Below are 9,029 nucleotides of genomic sequence, written 5' to 3' on the forward strand. Positions count from 1 at the left end.
GGACTGATTCCCAGCCGAGTGAGAGGGGAGGAGGGAGATGTTCACGGTGGCCTGAGGTCCAGCTGGAGTGTTCAGGATGCTGGTAGGTGCAGAGAGGACCTCATGCCCTGGGAACATGGCCCTGCCTACTGCACTGTGCCCAGACAGGGTCTTCTCCCCACCCACTGCTGCCTTAGCCTCGGGGGAACCAGTGTCTGGAAGGAACCAGTAATGAAACTTACCTTGAAGATGACGCTTCCTGCAGACCGAGCGCTTTCTGCCTAGGATTGCACTGACTCACCTGTCGGTCACTGAGCACAGAGGGAGCAGCTGCCTACTCCTGCCCCTGCGCTAGCGACCACTCCCTGGGCTGCAGACAGAGGGCCCCACCCAGCCCCGCCGAGCCACACTGGGTGGCAGCTGAGACAGTGGAAGAGGTGCTGCAAGGGCCCCGGGTGAGGTCAGCCCTGGGAAGCCCGTGGGAGAAGCGTGTACTCAGGAGACCTGGGGGAATGCTGAGGTGCGCTGATTATGGTGGAGGCTGGGAGGAGGGGAAGGTGGCTGGATCCCACATGGCCAACCACAGGCTTAAGTGCTGGCCCAGTGACTTGAAAATCAGGCGGGGTGCATGTGCACGTGTGCCCAAGATCCTGCGAGGAGAACAGAGCAGAAGGGATTCACCTGGGAGGTGCATTCTCACTTCCCCTCTCTCTGTCTCTGGTGAGCTCACAAGCCCCATAGCAAAAAACAAAAACACAAAACAAAAAACAGAGGACAGAATTTTACTTTACCCAAACTCAGTGAAGGCTCCTGAAATCTTACCTTAGCTAGAACAGTGAACGATCCCTTTCCCTGAAACAACTGCTCTAAAATGACCTTTGCCCCATCATTTCTTACCAGTGTTCCCTTCCAGATTTTGTCATTGTAGATTTTAGTACTTAATGAAATTCGAATTGCTCTTATTATGTTCAACACAGCCATCCACACAAACAATACCAACATTACTGGCAAATAGTGGCAAATCCATCCTGTTTCCATGTCACTAAGAGCCATACATGATGCGGACAAACAGATGTAAATACAATCACATGCACAGCTTCATACATGCGTTTGTTAGTTCCAGAAACATTCATTTATGTTAGTTTAAATATTGTCACACAATAGGACGCAGATGTACCTGTAAACGTCATTCACGCTAAAAGCCAACAAATATTTTATTAAAAAATATATTGGGTCGTTGGGAAAGTCATGATGCATTTTTGCATAGAGAAACAGAAAAATATGTCATGACTTTCCCCATGACCTAATATATGGTGGGGCCAGTAGGCGGCGTGGTGGTTAAGGCACCGGACTCCCACATGGCCGACCGTGGTTGGAGTCCTGGACCTGGCAGCTTGAAAAATCATCCCAGGTGTGTATGTATGCCCCAAACCCCAAGAAGACAATGGAAGAGAAGGGATTATGGTGTGGCTGTTCCACCTTGGTGGGGGATGGAGGGTTGATTTCTCACTTTTCCTCTCTCTCTCAGTCTCTCTCTAGCTAGTGCACACACCCTATGGCAAATATATATATATATATGTATATATATATATATATATACACACACACGCATGCAGGGGCCAGCAGGTGGTGTGGTGATTAAGGGCACTGGAGTCCCACATGGTTGACCACAGTTCAAGTCCTGGACCTGGTGGCTTGCTTTCTCTCTCTCTCTCTCTCTCTGTCTTGATATATATATAAAGAAAAGATAGTGGCTGAGAGCTGGTTATTTATCTATTCACTTCCAGTCATTCTCTGCACCTGAATACAGTCTATAAAATGAGATTTTCCATCCAGTGTACATTGTATACTGGCTCAATCAAGGACATTACCATACATGTTAACAACAAATAATTTTCTGTTTCTTGTTTCTTACATATTTTGCTGCCCTCCCTCGATTCCCTACTTCTCACCCTCTGCCAACTCCCCCTCTTCTCCCACACTGTCTCTGGTGTATACAGTTGTATTCTATGCCATTTTCCCCCCCACATTTTACTGGTTCACTAAAGATCTTAATTAATTTAAAGACTTTCACTATCAGGCACAGCTGATATATACATATTTATGAACGCATGTCGGACTTTAGGCATAAACCTCAGTGAGTAAGGTGAACATACTATAAAGTAGCACCCGCTGGGGCTACATAGCTTACTGCAGTCATTAAATAGGTATTAATAGGTATTTTTTTAATGCATTCTTTAATTTCAAAAAAAGTTTTAGTTTTAATAGACCAAAATAAAAAAATGTTAAGAGAAATTTGCTTAAAACTTAAAGCCAGGAAAAAGGCTAGGATTCAATTCAAATAGTAGGTAGATGAACCTATCAATAGTTCAAGACAAAACATCCTTAAATATGGAAATCAAAGCATTGAAGAAAATCAGTAATGTTTTAGTCTAAAATCAAAAAGTTCTATTTCACTAGATCAGACTCACATAATTAATCTCTCTTCTATTGAAGTTGCAGTGTTACTGCGGTCTGATCTTTCCATGTAAACTCTGGGGGTTAACATTCAACTCCGGACTCGTCCCTACCATGAGGCCGGCCATTCTCTTGGTTGTTTCTTGTGCTCTTATTTCTGTGTGTCCGACTTTAGTTTTCCTGGTACGGCACTCCCTTCAGCACTTCTTGGAGAGCTGATCTGGTGTTGGTAAATTCTTTCAGGTTTTGTTTAGCTGAGAATGTTTTTGGCTTTTTTTCCCAAATGAAAGATAATCTTGCTGGGTATAGTATTCTTGGTTGAAATTGTTTTTCACTCAACACTTTGAATATATTTTCCCATTCTTCCTTTGCTTGCATTGTTTCTGATGAGAGTCTGATGTTAGCCTGATGGGATATATTTTCAAAGTAACTTGATGTTTCTCTCTTGCCAAGTTTAGAATCTTGTCTCTGTCTGTGGTTTTGATCAATCTGGCTATGATGTGCCTCAGGGAAGATCATTCTGTTGGGGGTCCTTTGTATTTCTTGGGTCTGGATATTTGAATGCCTCTCTGGGTTTGGAAACTTTTCTTCTAGGATTTCATGGAATAGCTTTCTATGCCCTTATTAGTTTTTTCACCTTTTGGCATACCGATGATCCAGATGTTTGGGCATTTAATGGTATCTAGCATAACTTGTATGTTATTCTCATTTGAGGGGGTTCTTTTCTCAGTCTTTTTTGGTGAATTTTTCTGTGTTGGAGGTTCTATCTTCTATATCTGAGATTCAATCTTCTGCATGGTCTAATCTGCTCTTGATACTTTCGATGGAAGTTTTAATTTCCTGTATTACAGCCTTCATCTCTAACACTTCCATCTGATTTGTTTTAATGGTGTGTACCTCCTCTTTCAGATCGTGCAAGAACTTTCTCACCTCCTGAAACTCAGTGTCTCTTTTCTCCTGCATCTTCTGGAGTTCGTTGTCTCTATTCTCTTGCATCTCTGTTAGCTTTGTCACTATATTTTAAATCTTTTATCTAACATTTCCACGAGTTCCCTGGTATTCTTTGTAGAGGAAGAGGAGTTATTCTTTTCCATTAGAGCAGAGATATTTTCCTCACTTCTCACATTTCTTGTGCTTCTACAGTGGTTTCTGGTCATCTGATAGATTATACATTTATTTATATACCTTTTTTTTCCTAGCTCCTGGCTAGACCGGGGAGCAGGAGGGTGAAGTCTGGAAGAGGGTTTTTGGTGGTCGAAATTCCTAAAAGGGGTCGCTTTTAACTGAGATATAGATGGTGGCTGATTGGCTTATCTTGGCTCCTGGCTAGACCAGGGAGCAGGGAGGTGAAGTCTGGGCAGAGGGTCTTTGGTGGTTGAGAAGTGTTTTGTTTTGAATTCGATAAAGACTAAGTTGATTCTTTAAAAGTAACAGCCTTAGAAAATGAATTACCCTACAAAAGTTCAGTTTTATAATAGAAATAATCTATCACTGTTATAAGAATTCAGAAAACGTAAGAGACAGATTCTCTTCAGGTACCACCTCAGACCCATGAAAAATCATCAAAAAGACAGAACAGCGATGGCTCGGAGTCTGGAAGAGGTGAGGTATTGAGTCGATCAAACTGATAGTTCTCCTCCATTTCTCTGAAATAACAAAATTGAATATAAAAGCTGAAAATAGAAGGCAACCTCCAAACACATTATTCTGGTAGACGTACAGGATATTTATGAGTGTCTGTCCCCACAAATAAGTAGGCAACAAATCAGAAAGACATTGATATGAAAATAAAATCATAAAGTGAAAAGGTCAAACAACACATTTTGAACCCAGTAAATGAAAGAGGATAGAGATACACAATAAGCCGAAGTTCTCTGAAAACTCTTATTTGGGGCTTAAAAATTGTTTTTAAAAAACACATATACAGGGGTCAGCAGGTGGCATGGTAATTAAGGTGCTGGACTTCCACATGGGCAACTGCAGTTCGAGTCCTGGACTTGGTGGCTTGAAAATCACACCATGAGTATGTGTGATATGCCCCAAATTCTGAGAGGACAATGGAGGAGAAAGGATGGTGGTGTGGTCATCCCTCAAGGGGCGATTCCTCACTTCGCCTCTCACTGTCTCTCTCTAGTGAGTGCACGTGTCCTATGGCGGAAACAAAACAAAACAACAACAAGTAGCAAACCAACAACACATACACAATCTTGTACAAAAACAAAGACAAAACCCCCCACTTTCTTACAGAGTTTAAAGGACTTTTTATTGTCATTTAGCTCTGAAAAAAGTTTTGAATATTTGCAACAAAATTAAGAAAAAAGACTTTTTCTTTCAATCTGACTATTCTATGAAGCACCTCACTTTCTCCTAATTTTTCCTTAAACTAAAAGAAACCCCGTGCACATCAGGGCAGGACTGTGGATTCAGAGCCGTTTTCCTCCTCCAGAGAAATCTAGCTCATTTCTGCTACGTCTCCCCTCACTGGAATCACTTCCGATCCACCCTCCACGCTGCACACTGCTTGTCAAAGGGATTGCGGCGTGACCATCCCCCCTGGGGGGTGATTTCTCACTTTCTGTCTCTCTGTCTCTCTGTCTGTCTGTCTGGCGAGCGTACGCGCCCTATAGCGAAAACCTCTCCAAAAAAAAAAAAAGCCTTCCAGGTCCCTCTGTATCAGCCCCCCAGCCCCCTGTTGAATTTCTCTGGAGCGCTTTACACTATGTGCGAATCTTCTGTGAGTGCCTTTTGCCCCCTGTGGAGAGTGAGCACCCCGAGTGCATGAGCCCCATCCGTCCCTGTCATCTCTGTACCTAGTGCCCAGAGCAGTGCCTGCTCATAGGGCGCTTATGGTGCGGATTTCCCGAATGAGTAAATGGAGACCCCTCCGCACACCATCTGTAGCTGCTTCCCCCTCCTGGTTTTGGACAGAGAACAGGGTGAGTTTTGGCAGCGCGTCCTCGGTCTGGACTTTGTTCTGGGGTGGGAGTGGCGTCTAACGTCACCGTCTCAGGAAAAACCCTGGCCCCATGAGCATCTGTGACCTCGACTCTTCCCACAGGGCTCAGGGTGACTGAGCACACGGCCGTTCCTCCCTGCCTCCCGTTCCACCTCCCCACCTCGGTGGCCACAGAGGAGCAGGCCATGTCAATGACTTTCTCTGCCTTCCCGTGGGCTGGCTTGACCAGAGACATCTCCCTTCTTCCAGTCCCTTCTCAAGAAGGGCTGCCTGATTAGCCAATGCGGTCCAGCGTCTCGACAGTTTCTACCAAATCCCCTAGGGCTGTAGCCCTCGAGTCGTACAATTGGTGTCTCAGTACACAGCTGGCAAAGTTTAACCCAGTGCCGGAGGCCAACAGGAGGCACAGTGGTTGGGGCACTGGACTCTCACATGACCAGCTGTGGTTCGAGTCTTGGACCCTGCAGCTTGAAATTCCTGCTGTGCATGCCCCAAATCCCGAGAGGAGAATGGAGGTGGAGGGATTGTGGTGTGGTCACCCTCCCTCAGGGGATATTGCTCATGTTCTCTCTCTCTCTCTCTGTCTCTCTATCTCCAGCAAGCACATGTGCCCTATAGCAAAAATCTCTCTTTAAAAAAAAAAGTTTGAGACCAGCAGTTAGCATAATGGCTGTTGCTGGACTCCCATGTAGCTGACTGTGGTTCGAATCCCAGACCAAGTGACTTAAACTCACGCCGGGCGTGTATGCGTATGTGCCCAAGATCCCAAGAGGAGAATGGAGGAGAAGGGATTGTGGCATGGCCATACCCCCTGGGGGGGTGATTTCTTGCTTTCTGTCTTTCTTTCTGGTGAGCGCTCGCATCCTATAGCAAAAACTTCTCAAAAAAAAAAAGTTGAACCCAGAGCCTCACCTCCTATTACATAACAAGGATTTTCAGTGTCCTCCAAGCAAGTACTGGGGGACCCTCGCAGCCCTGCACCCCACTCAGCTCAGCTAATTCCCCATTTTAGACCATAAGTTGTAATCTCCACTGTTGGGTACCATTCTGGAAACATCGCTGTCTCTTTTTCTTCGTCGTGATTTCTGGTGTACACGTAATCGCTGTACATCTTCGTGGGTGCCATATGGCTGTTCAAAGTCTGTAGTGATCCATCCAATCAAGGGTGAAGACATAGTCATCCCAATTCTCTTCTGGTCGCTAATGAGCAGAAATGCAGCCGTAATGAGCTGAAGCAGCTGGCTCACCTGAGAACACAGGGGCTGGGGCAGGGGCAGGCTCCACGGCTCCTGGGACTCAGGCGACATCACCAAGACTCTGGTCCCCTCAATCTAGCTCTCTCCACAGTGCTCAGCTCTGCTTCCTCCTGCGTGTGGGCTGAAATCTCAGCCAGGCCTTTCTCTGCAGGGTGGGGAGGGGAGCTCTGCTGGGCCGATTCTCACCCACTTAGGGCCCAGAGTCCGTGCATCTGCCTCTTGGAAGGGATTACTTGACTCTGTTTGGGCCGACTTCCCGCTCCTCAGGACAAGTACTGCGTCCAGAGCAGCGGGTACCACGGCAAGGGGGTGGCACAGCATTCCCACTGAACCTCATGAGGCCTGGGGCGGACGTATTTCAAAGGTGATTCTTAGTTCAAATGGGAAAGAAACAGGAATCAGGCCAGCAGGTGGTGTGGTGATTAAGGTGCTGCACTTGCACACGGCCCTCCACAGTTTGAGTCTCAGACCTGGTGGCTTGCTTTCTCACTTTCCTTCTCTCTCTCTCTCTCTCTGGTGAGTGCACATGCCATAAAGCAAATTTTAAATAATAATAGTAATAAATAAAATTAAATAAAATAATTACTAAAAAGACACAGAAAAGGAACAGAAGTGACTACATGTATCACAACCCATAAGCGCTGGGTCTGTTTGCACACAGGTCATGAGGACACGGGGGTCCTTGCTAAGGCACAGACAGGCTGGAAGTCCTGAGCAGTTGCCCGGGGCTGACGCTGCAATCCACAGCTTTCTCTTTCACGCAGGGAGCTGTCCACAAGGAAGCGAGTGAGAACCCTGATACCTGCGGATTCTCCTGGAGCCTCGGCTACTTCTGGGAAACCAGTTGAGACTACGTCCCCCGGATGATCACATGCTAGTGCAGATTCTTGGAAGCTGTCATTGTAATGAATGCGCGTAGTTGTTGGGGGCACCTCAGTGACTCCCCACAGTGTGTTCATAGATACCCTTGTCCCAGGAAAGACGAGATCACATGTCAAACACACGCAAGCAAAAATTAGATTCAACAAGCTCAATCCACTTCTTTCATGCAGGACTTCTCAGAGCCTTCAGGAGTATAGCGCCAGGTTCCCCAAGCCCTGGTGCCTGTTAGGAGCTGGGCGCAGAGCAGGAGGAGAGCGGAGGGTGGGCTAGTGTCGCCCCCTCTGTATTTATAGCCGCTCCCCATCGCTCACATGCCTGCTGAGCTCTGCCTCCTGTCAGGTCAGCAGTGACACTGGAGTCTCATAGGAGCACAAACCCCACTGCAAACTGTGAATGCAAGGGGTCTAGGTCGTGCGCTCCCATAAACCCTCCCCAACACGCACACCTCCTTTGATCCATGGACAAATGGTCTTCCATGAAACTGTTTCCTGATGCCAAAAAGGTTGGGAAACCAGTGGCTTAGCGAGTGCTATGACTTTCATTTCCCACAACACTTGGCCCAAGAAGTTCTTTCTTGGCATGTCACCCGTGGCTCTCACGTCCCATGGGAAACACTCAGAGGTGGAAAGACGACAGAATTTGGAAGCGAAACTCCTGGGTCCGGAATCCAGTCCTGCCGCTTGGCTGCAGTGTGGCCGCTATCCTGAACCTCAGCCTCCTCCTCTGGAAATGGATCGTCATCATTGTGGCCTTCCCTGCTCTGTCTTCATCTCCGTATGAAGGTCACGTATGCAAAGGGATCCGGCTGCGGGGCTGGCAGGACCCGACTGCGCTCTGTCCTCGCAGAAGAACCATCACGGGCTGTGACTTAGCCCCTGGTGGGACAGCCTGGGGATCACCCACACCCTGAAGGCCCCAGGCACAGAAATCTGGGAACTTTGGGAGCTTGGTGGCATCCCTGAGCCAGACCCTGCCGATCTTGAGAGCCGATTCTCCAGCCCACATCACTGGGACTTTAAGAACGGCCACCGTCAACAGCGAGTGGTCCTGGCCAGCAGGCTGTGGTGGATGTTGGGGAGACAGAAGGTTTCATGTTGGCTAAGAACAGACACTTTCAGGGCACCTCTTTGCCCGGTGGCTTTAACAGTCTAATTTTTTTTTTTTTTTTGGAGACTGCCTCTGAACTTTAGAACCCCTTATGTTTTAAATGACCAAAACTTAAAATGTCACAAGTTTTATAAATCCTACCCTATGAATATAGGAAGTGCAAAAAAAAAAAAAGTTTGCTGGATTTGACCACATTAAGATTTTGCATTACATTAACCATAGGCCAGCTGACTAAGAGGACAAGGGGGACAGTCGGGGACCTGTGCCCACAATCTGTCCTTTGGGGATCCCATGGCCTTGGAGTGGAGTTGGAAGGAGGTGACTCAGGAGCTATCGGGGCCTTTGTGCCTGCTGGCTCCAGGGGAGCCAAGCAGGGCTGAGAGAAAGATGTT

General features: G+C 47.0%; 1 long non-coding RNA gene across 1 annotated transcript in view; it reads left to right on the forward strand.

The window, feature by feature from the left end:
- The window catches only part of LOC114007256 (uncharacterized), a 13,625-nt gene extending 6,150 nt beyond the window's left edge, over positions 1–7,475 (forward strand). Inside the window, exon 3 of the long non-coding RNA XR_003548895.1 lies at positions 7,413–7,475. This is a non-coding gene — a long non-coding RNA (uncharacterized LOC114007256). The remainder of the gene's footprint in view (positions 1–7,412) is intronic.
- The last annotated feature ends 1,554 nt before the right edge of the window (positions 7,476–9,029 follow it).

This window comes from Tupaia chinensis, unplaced genomic scaffold (assembly GCF_000334495.1).
Source record: "Tupaia chinensis unplaced genomic scaffold, TupChi_1.0 Scaffold000146_1, whole genome shotgun sequence".
Taxonomy (NCBI): Eukaryota; Metazoa; Chordata; class Mammalia; order Scandentia; family Tupaiidae; genus Tupaia; species Tupaia belangeri.